This window comes from Centroberyx gerrardi, chromosome 1, assembly GCF_048128805.1.
Source record: "Centroberyx gerrardi isolate f3 chromosome 1, fCenGer3.hap1.cur.20231027, whole genome shotgun sequence".
In the NCBI taxonomy this organism is placed as follows: domain Eukaryota; kingdom Metazoa; phylum Chordata; class Actinopteri; order Beryciformes; family Berycidae; genus Centroberyx; species Centroberyx gerrardi.
The window spans coordinates 35,410,954-35,427,946 of record NC_135997.1 but is presented as its reverse complement, the minus strand read 5'-3'; the positions used below and the strand labels follow the sequence as shown (position 1 = coordinate 35,427,946).

At 41.2% G+C, this 16,993-nt stretch overlaps 1 pseudogene; it reads left to right on the top strand.

Annotated features, from left to right (window-relative positions):
- The first annotated feature begins 12,844 nt into the window (after positions 1–12,844).
- LOC139911365 (hatching enzyme 1.2-like) lies at positions 12,845–16,610 on the top strand (annotated as a pseudogene).
- The last annotated feature ends 383 nt before the right edge of the window (positions 16,611–16,993 follow it).

Genomic DNA, 16,993 nt, shown 5'->3' with positions numbered 1-16,993 from the left:
ACATCCATGGACCTATACTTCTTTTTTTCTGGTAGACACTTTAATTTATCCCGATAAGTTGCTTATGTGTTTTTCGGATTTGCAAAAATAAGATGGGACATACAGTCAAAGTTTCAGTTGTTGCCCACAAGATTGCTTTTCAGTTAAAATCACTATGCTTTCTTGTATCCTATCCACATTGATAGTTGGGTTTGTATGAGGGTTTGTTACGTTGTTTCTAACTTCTTTTTTGTTAGCGTTAGCAGTTAATGGAGGAGAGATGGCATTGCACAGGGAACATGGAAGCGAGCAACTGACGACAACTAGACATATGTTTGATTGTTGGCATGGTTTTTTAGAGCTGACAGTCGAGAAGGATATGAGTTCTATTTGTGTATCTGTTTTTTGTTTTGATATTAATGTTTTACGTGTTTTGGTGGAAAGACAAGGTTACTCAATTCATGGGCTGTCTGACTTACTGTATATGGTCTTTTGGACATTTGCACAGATATGTTATTAGACTAACTCTATATATTGGCTATGTTTAGCCCCCTTAAATATGTTTCATTGAATGTACAAGGTCTCCACAGTCCGGTAAAACAGAAAATAATTTATACATACCTGCAAGAGATGCATTTCAGCAAAGAGGAACCAAATTACATAAACAGAACCCTAAGATCTCCCCACTCTGCTTTAGATGTGGTTCTGTGGAGGGTTCTACATTCTACATTCCACTTGGCATTGTCCTAAAGTAAAAGGATTCTGGCAGGGTGTGTGTGATGTACTCTCCTCCATACATGGGACTGCAGTCCCCTTGCACAGGACCCTTTGGTCGTATTGGTTGTTGTCTCTCCCAAAGGCTCTTGTCCTGCTCCATTAAGAATTCTCCCTACAAAAGTCGGAGAGGTCTATAAGGAAAAAACTACGTCCAATTTCACTGAGCCAAACAGATGTACATAATCCTTCACTTGTCTACTTTCACAGCGCTGGCACGCGCTACATCTCCTATGCATAAATAAACTTTAAAACGTAGTTGAAGACAAGTATACCCAAAATCAGACGCATCCATTTCTTTGCTGGCACTGTGCTTCTGAGTAATACGCTCACTGCTGCAACCGGTGGTCGAAAGGTGGACTGCAACAAATTTGTGTGGTGGATGTGCTCAATCGAAGTAATCATTGGAACATCAACACACGTTAAAATTCATTAGTGTCGCCGAAATTAGCGATTTAAGGAGCATATCAGGCGAAGTGGCACCACTTGGAAGCACAGTACCAGCGAAGGAGTCAAGGCGTCATTCGGCCATGTTCAATTTCGTTACAATGGAGATTTTGGGTATACTTGTCTTTAACTGTTTTAAAGTAGAAGAATCCTTAAAATGCAGTGCCACAGGATTTGTGAGGTCCGCACGTCTTATTCACATACCCTTGTGCGCAGTTCTCTGGACATTTGGACATGGCATAAATGACATTTTTAGAGTTACAATTAACTGTACTTTTAATGTCAATAGGATGGCCTGATCTTGGATGGAAGAACTGTTTCATACACTTAGTGTATTTAATACTGGGAACAATTAGTCTCTATAGTTTTATATTATGTACATTACCTTTATATTTATTTTATTACCTATTTTCTTTTATTACATTCCTGTACTTGATTTTCTTGGTACTGTTCCGCCAATTGCTGCTGTAGCAGCTGAATTTCCCCAAGGGGATCAATAAAGCGCTATATCTCATTTAATCTCATCTCACCTTATCTTATCTTATCTTATCCTATTTTATCCTATCTTATCTTATCTTATGTTATCTTAGCACATTTGTAGTTACCTACTGGGATTGCACACATACGCGAACACACGCCATTTTTCACCAACTGGTCCTTTAGGTTTTTAGCCTTAAGGTAAGTGATTGAAGGGGGGTATTGGAATGTGCCCCTAAGGATGGGATCTCTGCTCAAAATATGCCAATGTCTTTGAATAATACTGAGGAGCTGTGGACTTGAACTGAGAGTCAGTCGATCACCTAGACCTGCCCCTGCATATGGATCGGATAATTTTACCCCGTTTATTTGTTAAGGTGACCCTCACAGTCATTTGGTCCAAGTGACAGCATGTATTGTAAAAGATTGTTCATTGTTCACTGTTTTTCTAAAGGTACATCCAGGTGGTTTGCTTGCTACGAATAGTTGTGTATGCTAATGATAGCCTACTGTAGGCGCTTTCTGCCTCTACTCTGCGTTCGCAGGCTTGTGACGTCAGCAGTGTTTACAAACAGAAAAATGGTCTATAATCTGACACCAACAGGAAGAAATGGAAATCTGCGCCAGGAAATAATCCCTCAACATGTCACCTTCCAAACTCTTTTTTTGGTCACATCCATGTCTTTTTATTTAGGGCGTCTTTGTTAGCTGGGACAGCGGTTAATTTCAAGCTAGGTTTGACACTATAAAGTTTGTATTTTGAAAATGACCAAAAATGCTATCCTAAATGTTAAAAAATCTACAAAAAAACATTACATACGACTACGGCATGCAAAATGATTGGAGGACAGAAGTAAATGGGCTGTAACTCTAAATGACACCAGTATTCTCCTTTAAGTTTCGATTCATCATTTCCTGTGAGGAGAAGATTTCCCTCCAGTGACCACACCGATACCAGAATTGAATTTAGGTAAATAGGATGAATCTACAGCATCTCCATTAGGAGGGATAGGACACTCTTCTCTGTTGCAACCCTACTTTATGATTTAAAGGATAAGGCTGGTGTTTTTTAATGCATTTCTTACCGTCACCAAATCCTATGAAAATAACAAAATCAGCAATGAATTTGTTTTGCTAACAAGTCTCGTCCATGTAGCCGATGCCCAATAAAGCCTCATGTCCCAGCAGACATAGAACTCCATTGTATTAAAAAAACGATTAAAAACACGTCAAAGAGCCGTGCCGTTGCTCTGGGCAACATATTTCATCATCGTGATGCACCGGGCCGGCCGACTTTTTCCTCAAACAACTTAATAAGCCGGCTGTAGACACGTTTGCGATCTCAGGAAAGTAGTTCCGTACTGTAGCACCGAAAATAGTCCCCAGCGTAATGAAGAATTTGTTCCCATTTTAATTTGATTTGGTAATAACTACAATAGCCTGACTTTTCATGGTAACAGTCAGTGGTTTTTAAAATTGAAACTATGTTTTTGTGAGCTGTATTTAAATGTTTTCAGCTTACAATTGGAGCCAATGACTACAATTGGAGCACACGGATTAAAGGCAACATACTTTATTGCAGGACTAACGTTTCGACGCCAGGTGCGTCTTTATCAGAGTCAACTCTGATGAAGACGCACCTGGCGTCGAAACGTTAGTCCTGCAGAGCACCGGACAGGCCTACTATTCCTTGTGAGTTGGTTGAAGCGCGTTAAACCTCTTCCTTCATGTATTTTGAATACTATCATAGTAACATTAATAACAGAATTAACAAGTGCAGATGAGATACACAGCAAATGTCATAGAAAGAGCTTTAATCTGTTCCAAACAATAGAAAGCGTTACTGCTGGTCTTTTCACAAGACTCTTTCAACACACTTTCACTTCTGCAGAAATTTTAAAGATTTAATTGGAGACGTTTAGACAAGCACTGGCAGCAAGTTTTTCACTGTTTGTGCTCTGGGTGAAGAAGACTGGATTTTCAATTTCAGTGTGGTTGGCTGTTATTTTCCATCTGGAAGTTGTTTCGGATCTATGTGATAACATTCACAATTAATATTGGACAAACCAATTTAGGTCTATGATATCAAACAAATAGGGAAGATGTATATTATCTTGTTAAAATTTTGCATTTGGTTACATGCTCCATTTATTTTTTGTTATGTAATAAGAGGCTATTTGTTATATAATAACATAGTAAGTGAAAAGTACACTAAATAGTTGAGGTACAGGATGTGTTTTTATTTCATAGTTAGAATTTAACATTTGTAGGACACTAAAGCTAAAAGCATATATTCTAAGCAAAAGATGGATTCTCTCCTTTTCTCTGTTTTTTAGCAGGTGTTGTTTCTATTCTGTATCATGTCATTTTGATGATTTGTTTTAATGTTGTATCATGTTATTTTGATGATGTGTTTTAATGTATCATGTTATTTTGATGATTGTTGGAGCATATGTTGCAAGACAAATAACAGACAACAAAGTATTATATTATCTTATATTATCTTATGATGGCGATGTGCCACCTTCATGATTATATTGTATTTTTATAGTAAATTCTCATATTATTGCTAATGTTGAACATATTTTATCATGCCTTGCCATCCTCACATCATTACATCTGATATCCTCTGTGATTCTATTTATGTTTAATATGTTTCGTCAATCTTTTAGGCAAGCAGAATCTGGCTTCAAATCTATAGCTTTGACCCAGCTAGCAAGCCAGAACTAGGTTTGAAGCTATATGCTGTGTTTAATGCTACAAAAGTATTATAATACTTTTTAGCAAGAGCTCTCTTGGAGGCCATGTGTAAAAAGTTATATTTTATTGCATGTCATCTCCCTCAGTCATTCCTGTCTCTCTCTACTTTTAACTATCCAATAAAGGCAAAAATATCCAAAATATAATCTTAAAGAAATGCACTTATGGCACTTATTGTGACATTTTGAGAGCATCTTTGTCTTCGCCAGCATATTGGAGTATGTGTTACTTTTATTTAGTGTTTTCCTCCGTCAGCCTGCAACCTATTGCGGCTGCTGTGCTTTCCCTTAGACTTCTGGTACTAAGCTACAGGCAAAACATAACCTCACCCAGTACTCACTAACACATTGTTCATAAATACAGGACCTCACATACATTACAGTGCAAGGGGTAGAGTCCATTGTATAAAATGTTATTTATTGTTAAGAGATAATGCAGCTACAAAGCTAAACTTTATTATGTTTTCACTCATTTAAATTGCTGTAATTTCATATTTATTCAATATAAAACAATTGTGAAATTAAAGTAGTAATCCACAAGATTTTTAAAAAATTTTGTCTCCATCTTTGGTGCTCAGCGCTCATTGCTGCAATGTTTCTGCACTGCACTTCCCAGAGATCACCTGTCAATCAAACAGTGTGTCCAGTACTGTGACGTCTTTTTCCTTGGATTTTCTCTTTCTCAAATGAAGTTTTAGTTTCTGTAGGTGGCGCTCTTTTCTTTGTCTGTTCAGCCATGGTGGCTATCACTGCTCATGCTAACTACCCAGTTCTTCTTCTATTTATTCCAAACAAACCGCTGTTGCTGCTACTGGAAATGTATAAAACGCATCACTTCCCGTGCCCCAGAGGATTTTTCCCAGGAAAGACCCAGACACAGCAAATGTAAAAGCTTTCATGAATGGGCTGTAGGTTGAATCACTATTGTGTTGTATCAATCAATGATAGAGGGGAGCAAAACTGACATTTATTTATATGAAAATGTTGTGGATTATTACTTTAATCGATCTATAGCATCTACTGTAAATATAAAGTCAAACCTATCAGTCAAAGAGTGAAAGAAACTGATGGTTTTGGGACGACGTTCAGTTAAGGTGGCATGAGGTGAAATGAAAAAAGAGTCATGATTTTGTCCAATAGTTAAGAGGAGAGAAAGAAGAGAAGGAGCAGAGGAGGAAGAGAGACCTACAAGCCAGAGGAGCTGACGCTGCAGATGGTCTGGCAGCAAATTATGCAACTGGCAGAATCCTCCCTGTTTCCTGCATGTTGCTCTGATGATTAATTTTTGACTGTACCATCAAAAATTGAGACTTTATAAATATGTGTACCTTTTTACATTGAGTAGGCAAAGAGACGTCATTTAATATCCCTATCAGACTGAATAAAATTCTGTCAAAAACAGCTTGAACTGTTTGGTATAAATGCTGCTTCTGTCTGCTGAGGATATTTTTGGCTCACCAAAGAGACACACACAGTCAGAGAAAATAGAGAGAGAGAGAGAGAGAGAGAGAGAGAGAGAGAGAGAGAGAGAGAGAGAGAGAGAGAGAGCTTGTGTGTGAGAGGGAGAGTGACGACTGACAGAGAGAAGGGAGGCTCAGACAGCTCCCCCGGCAGTGTGAGATCTGGGGCCCCGGGCCCAGGGGTGACTCAGAGCTGAATGGGTGCCCCGGCGAGGTGACCAGGCTCATTGAGAACAGGTTACAAGGGGAAGGGAATGCTTTTGCTCTGCGTTTGGCCTCCTGACCCACTGTCCAACGTCTGCCTCGGCGGCTTTGAAACCCAACATATTTATTTGCGACGCTCTGAGGAAAGAGGGTGGAGCGGCTGTCAGAATAAAGACATCAGCCTGCTGACAGCTTCATCTGCTGTTGAAGGGCAGCTATGACAGGCGCACAATGTCACTGCGTTGGCCAGCCGCGGGCGAAGGACTGTCATATCCCCCCCCCCACCCCCCCACCCCCCCACCACCACCACCCCCACCCCCCCACCCCTCCCCTCCCTTCTGATACGCAAGAATTATTTCTTTGGCCCAGTTGGAATTGTTTTTAAGCTCCATCCACAAAGGGCATCCTCTGGGCATGGCAAGGTGTAGGCACTCATGATAGCTTAGCCTACGTTTTTTTTTGTTATATATAGTTTGGAAAGTTTGGAGACACCTCATTGAATGTACTATGTTCTTCAATCTCTTAAAACCATTTTGATCTAAAGGCTTCTGCTTAAATGCTTGGAATTTGTTTCTTAAACAAATAAATAGTGAAGTTGATGCCTATGTATGAATTTCTTTCCAAAGCCTTTGCCTTTCCATCAAGGCAAAGGGCGGCTACTTTAAAGAATCGAAAATATAAGATAGTTTTGATTGGTTTTTAACACTTTTTTGGGCACTGCATAATTCCATTTGTGTTATTTCATAGTTTTGATGTCTTTACTGTTATTCTAAAATGTGAAAAATAGTAAAAATAAAGAAAAATGTGGTGTCCCCAAACTTTTGAAAGGCAGATAAAATTATCTGGGGAACATTCAGGACCCTGATCGTTTGGTGAGCTTTGTCTAATAATTTATCACATTGACCAAATAATAATATCTTGTCAGTCAACAGTCAGTAGAGTGGTTTATAAGTTTTAGTGGCAAATAAAATGAAATACTGGGGTTTTGCCATAGCTTAGGGTTTAAGGAACTGAAAAAATCACAGGTTGGAGATATAAAATCCATCTAAATCCAAACCATCTAAATGCATTAGCGATGCACTGGGTGGTGTGAGGCAGTGCCATTGCGACCTGCTGGCATCAGGCTAATATGCATGGTGCACAGAGCATCCTTTCCTATCAATAAGTCATTATCTGAGCCATGCCACTGATGGGCATCCTGCAGCCCTCTCTGCAGCTTAGACAAAGGGGATGAAGGAGGAAAACGAGGAGGCGTTGGCAGGTCTGGAACGCTGCCCGCTGTATGAGGTGTTATTAATTCCACAGAGAAGCAGGACGAGAAGGAGAAGCATCCTCCCTGTGGAAAGTAAGCTAATAGCTTGTGCATGAGAGGGGAAAAAAATATACAAGGATGTTGTTGCACTGTGATGACTCAGTGTTAGAGCAGGTGCAGGCAATAACTCCCAGATGAAGTGAAAAAGCAAAAGCAAATTCCACACAGTGCCACAAAATAGCTGGACAAAAATCTAGGCAAAATAATCATATTTATTTACAAAAAGAATACAGTGACTAACTTAAAGGTGCAAGTGCAAGAAAGAAAGAAAGAAAGAAAGAAAGAAAGAAAGAAAAAAAGAAAGAAAAAGAAAGAAGGAACTGAGGAATATGTCTTGGAATATGTCTTGGTAGCAAAAGATGGTAGCAAATGCAGTGTACACATGTAGGCTAGATTAATTTGGATATGAAACAGGCTCAACATAAAATCTGTCACTAGTGAGCAAAGAGAAGGCAACAAATTAGAGGGTAAATATGACACAATTTGATATAAGATATGAGTTAAACTGGTGTAGCTGCATTTATATTCAATAAAATAAAAGTGATGGAACAACTTCATTGCTTAATAGTTACAGCGATGACACAACATCATGTTTTTCTGACCGTCATGGCTGTTATTCACACTGCGTTACGCCATAATCTCAGATATAAGAAAAATCCTTCAAACTCGTCCACACAGCACTACGTCACCGCAGGTCAAAGTAAGCATGTGTCCTATTAAATCCATTCAAAACAGTGGCAATGCTTCTCCACCCTCTCCTCCTCTGTGCTCTGTGGCATTAATCACCCCCCCCCCCCACACCACCGTCACATCACCACCAACCCTCTCAGCACCCTCTCCATCAGCTCAGATTACCGTCCACCTCTAATTGATATGAACAATAACAGAAGAAAGCTTGTTAATGGTCAACATAATTGTCCCAGACAAAAGGGCAAACACCACAAAACACACTTTACAGCGGGAGCAGACACAAGGCGACGTCTGGGCTCCGGCCACTGAGCAGGGAGGGAGGTTTCACCACAGATAGCCATCTCCAACCTGCATCACATTTCATTACCGGGTCTCCCATTAAACAGAATACCAGACTCCAAAAGCTCCACTTTTATAGCCAAACACACAACATGGCATTGTTTCGGTTGTAAGCTCAAATGTATTTCTGTACATGGTACATGCACAGTGTGTTTGTGTGTGTGTGTGTGTGTGTGTGCATGTGCGTCATCACTTGAGCACAGCAGTAGTGAAAATCCCTAGTGTATTATATATTTTGGGAGGATGGTGAAATGTAGAGAAACCAACAGCAACTTCACTTTCATCTTTTCATCTTGATGTCCAAAAGCTATAGTAACTCTACAATAATTTTAGAAGGATATGATAAAAAAAATATCATAGCAAAACTATAAATTAGATATCATATCCCACAGGAATATTTTAGTGATAACATAGGAGATACAAAAAATCTATAATGTACAATTAGATCACTATAAACTCAAATAGAAAATAAATATGAATAGAGCAAATGGGGGTTCTATAAACATACACAACTGATAGTTTCAACACTAGAACATATAGAAATGTATGAAAGTATGAAAAGGTATTGAATAAGCATTAAGAGGGTGTTTGGCAGCAATACTATCAGTAGAGAAAAAAATAAAAAAATATATGTAGAACATTAGAATATACCAAAAAATCTGAAATATTTGCATTGTGCCCCTTACAAAAATGTCACATGTTAAACCCCACATGTGAATTAGTTTTCATATGTGAACAGTTTTTTTTTCATATTGTATTCTGACATCACATGCAACAGTTTTTACTAAAGACTTTTCTTCATTGGTGCAAAGTGGGTTTTTTTCCACATGCAAACATTTTTTTTTGCACATTTTCACCTGCCATTACATATGACAAATATGAAAACTTAATTTCATATGCGAAGAGGCACTTCACAGGTGAAAACTTCCTTTTCACATGGGAAATGGAAAATCTCATGTGTCCACATATAAAAACCAACATGTGTCCAAAAAGCACATGTGCTTTGAATTCACATGTGGCTTTTCACATGTGACTTTTTTGTAAGGGTAATGAGTAGGGAATTCTAAAATATATAATGGAGTAAAGCAATACATGCAACAAATATATGCAATATATAACAAATGGGAAGGAAATGAGACTGAAGAAAAACAATATGTGAAATTACAGCATCACTACAGGATGTACAAAAATTAGTTCATATTCACATTAACAGTCCTACAGAGGGCCATATATACAGTATATGTGCAGAAAGTGTCTGGTGTAGGTGTGCAGGTTTGGATATGTACATTACTAGCTGGTCACCTTATCAAAAATGTAACACACACACACACATGTGACATATGTAACAATTTGCACAGACACTGTACAACATGCTGCTTTGCACATACAGGCTACATTTGCACATATACTGTATGTTGTACATAGTTTATTCTTGCATTGGTATATGCATGCATATTCTTTCTTTCTTTCTTTCTTTCTTTCTTTTATTCTTCTAAAATATGTACCTGATTGGTTGTATCTATCTATCTATCTATCTATCTATCTATCTATCTATCTATCTGGTTAATCTCCCGATGGAGATTGAATGAGAGAGTCATTTGGTTCTTTTTTGTGAGATATGCTGCCTTTTATGTGTTCCCGAATTTCCCCAAGGGGATTAATAAAGTGATATCTTATTTTATCTTTTGATGATCTCCTATATTCCTTGATTTTGTGGTTTTTCATTAGGTACAGCACACTCAATACTACATGAAATACAGCATGTTTAAGTCACTGAATGAGGTAAACAAGGCTCTCTAATGCACCGCTGAGAGGAGGAACGTTAACTATCAGCTATAATGTGTAGCTGAAGATCAGCTCTCCCCCCTGGCTTCACTCTTCAACCCCCCCCCCCCCCCCACTCCCCACCCCACCCCCCCATCCCCCACCCCACCTCCCTCTCCCAGCCCTCCCAGCATCCCCTGCTGCTGTTGTTGGGGTGGTCTCTGCTTCTGCTGTCACCAAGCCGCTGGTCTTTCAGCCATCCTCCTCCCTCCCCTCTTTTTTTCCCTCTCTCTCTCCATCTCTACCCCCCCCCCCCCCCCCCCGCCCCTCCACACACACACACACACACACACACGCTCTCACCGAGGCGTCATGAGATTACTGAAGCAGTGCTGACATCTCTATCAGCCTGACCTAACACTCTGCCCTTTTCCCTCCATCCTCCTCCTTCTCCACTCCAGGATCCATCACACTCTGGCCTTAACAGTTTGCCACTAAATATTAAAAAATAAAAGGGGGAGAAAAAAAATACAAGAGAAAACTCCAACTGAGTTTCCCTTCACAGGCTCTTTCTTCTCTGGTAGACAGGACATGAAATAAACACTTTCCCTGCTCCAGCCCTTGCCAGCAATTTAGATGAGATTGATTTACCAGCTCTGTGTCTCTATACAGTATGTCTCTCTCTCTCTCCAGTGGCGTGAACAGACTCTGAGAGGGGCAGGGGCATTTCAGGCCTCCTGGTGGCTCAGTTGCCTAAAGTGGCTACCGTGTAGCTACGACGTCCTGGGTTCAAATCCAAACAGGGACCTTTGTCACACATGATCCCTGCTTTGTCCTATCTTTTTTGTCTGTCTTCACTGTCAATAATAACACAGAAATGCCATAAAAATAATCCTTGAAAGGGAACTTCCCCAGAAATGCTAGGGGTGTTCGGGGGCATGATGTTCGCTGGGAAAATCTGCTTTAAAATACTAATTTCTGTTTTGTACAGTGGCATGTACATACACTTTCAAGGGAGAAAATCCAATATACTTGCATTTCTAACCTCTCACCAAGATTAATATGTAATCCTATCTAAAAATTAAGTATAAAATGAAATGCAATATGAAATGGAACAACTTTGAAATATGAAATATGACCCTACCAAAGTAGTTTCTTTGTTTAGCGAGATAGTTTCCATTTCCATTTTCCAGCAACTAAGAAAAAATATGTTTCTATACAAGATAAGCAAGCACTCAATCAGTATTAATATTATTGGATGATGTCACTCGGTTTAGCGCTGGTATTCAGTAATTGAAATTGGCACTTTCATCCTTAAGTTCCACTATTCTATAATATCAATACGAGTCAATGCATGACCCTTTTGGGAGTCTGCAGTCCCTGAAGAGCTCCAGGTGAATCTGCACTAGGCTGCTGAAAGTAAAGAATTCATTTAGAAAATTACTTTAGTGATAATTTGGCATGCTATTTTAAAAACACATTCCATTTCCAGACCAGAAGTAATCACACAGTTAACAGTGTGAAAATTAGACAAGTGAAATTGGGATAGCTGTAAAATTGTGTTTCTAAGCATTTTGCGTCCAAAGGAACTCCAGACATTTTTTTCTGCAGTTAGGATAAGAGAAAGAAGCAAACGTCTTATGATTTCATGGAGAGGGTGAAAACATTCATGTGGCCTTAAATGCTCACTGCTGACCTGTGTAAGCTGCTGAAGAGAGGTAAGCCATGTGTACTGGCATTGCCAACATTACTTCTTTATATGTTCTCCAAAGTGTAATTGAGTTTGCTATGCTGCTTTTTCAGAGCACAGACATCATTGGCTATTATCTTACAAAGCTAGTGCTCAATAAATACAGTCTAAAAGCTTATAGCTCCTCAAGTGATCAGTGTAAACTTAAGAACCTTTAGAAACTCCATCTCGGTCTGTCAATTTGAAAATCTCTGTCTCTGTCTCTCTCTCTCTCTCTCTCTCTCACTCTCTCTCTCTCTCTCTCTCTCTCTCAATGGCTTTAATAGCATGACAAGTCAAGTCTGTTGCCAAAGCACTCATGGATATTAATACGAATTATTTAAAGATATACTCCCGGTCTGTCTGCTACTCCAGTCTTGTACATCAAAGTGAACAGGCATTCCCTGAGACCGCCTATAGCCTGTCCATATGAAAAACTACAGTAGTTCTGAGAAAGATGACTGATGTCCCTGCATCTATAACCACACTAGTCTGTCTCATGACGAAGCAAGGCTGATTTACAACTGATAGTATTGTGTCTTTGAATTCTGAATGTGTATTTGTAGAGTGATATATATAGTCTACTGTCTATATGTAGACTGATATGTATAGTCTACTGTCTACATGGGCCAATACAAAAACAAATCCCTGTACTTTTATTGTACTTGCTGAATAAAGTGATTCTGAGTCTGGCCTTTTCAGACATATGACCATTTTGTCTTTTCACAAGTTATATTGAATTTTCCCCACTGAATGCTGTCTTTGGTTGCTGGCTGCATTCATCCAATCACCCCCCAGTGTTAGCTTTTGAGATTTGTGAGGGGAATGATTTTCATCTGCAAACAAACTGCTGTTTGTCATAGAATTCCTTCATCAGTGCAGCCTGAGTTTTGTTATTAAGCAACCTAAAATGACACAGTCTGCAGGGGGGCCCGCCAGTGGAAAGATGCTGTCCATTAGCTGTCAACAATGACCACCGGGTCTACCCTCCCATGGGACTGGCAAGCAAGGCATCGTCTCATCCTGAGTCTGGCTGAGAGATCACATAGGCCCCATTGTCTCAAACAGCCCAGGGTCTTATTGTAGCAGTGCCTCTGGGAAGGGACAAGCCTTTACGTCTGTGGTCTGTTAAAAAAGGGCTTTCTCTAGGCTAAGGCCATGAAAACTGTAAGGACTGAATCTAGGGGAGCATAGAGAGGCTACGGAGTAGATTTGGAATAGGGGGACCCCTCCATCCCTCCTTAGACAAGTTTGGAGTCCCCATCCAGACCTCCCTCTCCCAACGCTGACCTCCCTTCTCCACCTCTGTTTAATAATGCCTGGGCCCTGGTCATTATTTTGGGCAGATGGAGATGGGGGCAGGCAGTGAAAGGAGCTGGTGTCACTCCTGAGGAGAGGATGGTAGGGATGACAGAGAAGAAAAAGCGAATCAGAGAAAAGATCAAAAGCAGAAGCTCGCCTTTCACTTGCCTGAAAGCGCTAAAGAGGATAAGGAGCGATCGGGCCTGGGGTCTCCTGTCCTCTCTGGCAATTAGACTCAGCTGATGGAGAGAAAGGCGTGAATGGCAGGGTTCAAGGCCCTCTCTAGGACTCACACAACGGGGAGGGTTTTTTTCCCCGACGCCTCCTTTATCTTCCTCTCCTTTCACAGTGTCAGAAATGCAGCTGAAATATCTCTCCAAGAAGACAGCACAATCCCCGATGCCAAACCTTAATCACGGTGGCTGATGAGATTGGGGTGGGTGAGGGGGCTGTTTGAGAGAAAACACACATTCTTTTCACAATTCATCTTTACACTTTATATGAGGCCAGGATTTGAGGGAAGCGTAGTTTATGTGTGATAATTAAATAAATTGAATGAAGTAGAGTCCACATTTTCATAACACAAGAAGACATACTAGGTGCTAGGTACATAGCCAGGTACTAATACACAACTACATTTCTGTGTTTTAAAATGGAAGTATGGTAGAATGGAGCTATTTTTAAGGGCTGGAGACATCTGAACCAAAATGAAATCCATTTATTTGGCTTTGTCCACCCAGGGAAGTGTTTTATTTAAAGGTTAAAGCTTTTAAATAAATTATAACGGAAAACTCAAAATAGAAAACTAATGAGAAGTTGTATTAGAATTGCATCAAACTAGTGTAACAGAAAGCTAATTCTATTAAATTGTTTAATAAAATTTGCAAGCATGCATCAGTAAATGAATATTACTGAAGTCCCCCTACTCTAGGGACAGCCATGATGGGTTTGTACAACGGTTTGGACTGTCCCAATACATTTTTTGACTAGAGAGCTGTCTTGGGCAGAGCCACAGCAACACATCCCATAGGAACCTATTACCATCCTCTACATATGCAAGAGTTTCAATAGGCCGTCCATCATCCTCACAGAGGGACACACAGCTACTGCCACAACTTTAACGGCTTGTCATAAAATGCATGCATGGGATTTCATTTACGAAGGTGATCAGAGAGCAGAGAAACAGTATTTGGGTCATGTAAATTTAGTTTTAACATATATACATTGGTTAAGGTTGTGGAAAGGGTGTCATTTGTAAAACAATGAAAAATAAAACCAGAATGAATAGGGTAGCTAAAACCTTGTGGTGTGACAAACAAAACAAAATGGACAAACGAAAGTTCTTTATTGTGGCATGGTGGAAGGTGAACAGTGTGGAATAGACTCTATGTTCAATAAATAGGTTTATCAGTAGAGTCCTCCTTTCAGAGGTTTATTTGGGCCTAGCATTCTGGATCCCAACCCTTAATCCCCCAGCAGACACACCTGTAGATGAGAATATAAAGACCCTGAACTGAGCCGAACACCAAGCTTCAAAGAGTCTCTCCAAAGCAACGCATAGAAGCTCCACTGTCAGAGCCAAAGAGCCACCAGACTGACTCTGAGGATGAATCCCTCTCCCAGGCTCCTGCTGCTGCTGCTGGGCATCACCCACGCCCATCCTTTCTTGGAGGAAGGAAGTGGAGCAGAGGTCCAAGTGGATGACCATGAGGACATCAGCACCAGGATTTTGGCCTCCAACAACAGCTCCAGTTAGATCCTACTAGAAGGAGACATGGTGGCACCCAGAACCATAAACGCCATGGCAGAACACAAACGGGCCATAAGAACTGTTAATGAAAGTTATCCCATGACTTTACATTACAGGGATGATGGTCATGGTACAAACCCTGAATCATTGAAAGTTTGTGGTATCTGCCAACAAGAGGGATAGGGATAGGATTAAGTGCCTGGCTCAGACGGAAACTTTATGGATTTATAAACTCAGAGCTACAGTTTTTCTAGGTTTAAATGATGATCTAGACTTCTCCCCAATTCTATGAATGGGTATGGGGGAGTATTTTTTGGGGGGAGTACATGTTTTTGATTAAGTCTATTGTATATGTGCTTACATGCAAATTTGCTCTAATGCATATTTGCTCATTGTCATCATGGATGCAATACATTTATATATTCTTTTCACAGGTGCCAGTTTTTTGATTTGTCCATGTTTTATTATGTGCTGATGGTGATTTGTAGGCCTACTGTGTGTGAAGCCTATCATTTTGTCTTTATTCAGGGTGTTGGCACCTGGTCTATATACCAGAAACGCCATGTTCTGTTGGTCCCAGAACTGCCTGTGGTGGAAAGCCTCCAACAGCATGGTGATGGTTCCCTTCACAGTGAGCAGAGCCTTCTCTGGGAAAGTTGGGAAAGGCAGAAGATTGACTACACCATGCAGCCCTTCCACAGCAGCACCTGCATCCAGTTTGTTCCCCGTCAGAATGAGTACAACCAGATCAGCATTGAGAACAGGGATGGTTGCTTCTCGTCTCTGGGCAGAGAGGGATGCAGACAGGTCCTCTCTCTCAACAGGCTCAGCTGCCCCTACCATGGCATCATCCAACATGAAATCAACCGTGTTCTGGGCTTCCAGCACGAGCACACCAGGAGCGACCACGACCAGTATGTCAGGATCAACTGGGAGAACATCGATCAGTGGATGGTCTACAACTTCTACAGGCAGTACACCAACAACCTGGACACTCCCTATGACTACTCCTTCATCATGCACTATGGAAGAACAGTCTTCTCTATTCAGTATGGGAAGGACAGCATCACCCCCATCCCCAACTCCACCATGCAGATCGGCCAGAGGCCGGGCCTGGACATCTTGAGAATCAACCGGCTCTATGGCTGCGAACACACCCACCCAGGGCCTTCTATAGAGTACGTTCTGATGTACAAAATTAGTACTTTCAACCCAACCATACCCAAAAATCATCATTTAGGTTCAGGATTCAGGATTCCATTTCTAAAATCCTTCCATTTGCTGTTGTACTGCAGCCTAGTGGAGGGAGCACGAGAGGCCTGCAGTGTGTCGATTCTCCGTCCAAGCCAAGCCTTTGCAAACACTGCTGTTCAAGGGCCACGCATGAATGTTCAAAACCTGGGGCTTTGGGTGCCATATCCTCCTTGGGCCTGCCCATGCCATGGGCATGGGCAGGCCCATGGAGGATATGGCATGGATATGGCATGGGCTGCCCTCCAGTAGCTCAATGATGTCTGCCATCCAAGGCCTCTGTGGCCAGTTTGGGGCCACCAAGAGCACTCAGGCTCCAAAGAACCTGGTTATCGCCAGGAGAAGTGGAAATGGGGGAACAGGCCAAGGATGAATTAACACGTCCACCCCTAGTGGCCCTGGTGAGTCCCGGATTGAGAACCACAAGGGTCAAACTGTGGTCTCCTCTGTAGCAAAAAGGTCCAACCCTGCTATCCTGAAGAGGAGCCGGATGCGCTCCACAATCTGCGGGTGCAGCCACCACTCGCCTGGATGGGGCCTCCCCCCCCCCCCTCCCCCTTAGGGTTAGTAGGGTTAGGGTTAGGGTTAGGGTCAGGGTTAGGGTTAGGGGTTAGGGTTTAGGGTTAGGGTTAGGGTTAGGGGGGCCGGATGCGCTCCACAATCTGTGGGTGCAGCCACCACTCGCCTGGATGGGGCCTCCCCCTTGACAACAAATCTGTTGCAACATTACAGGACCCTGGGAGATGAATGTCCCTC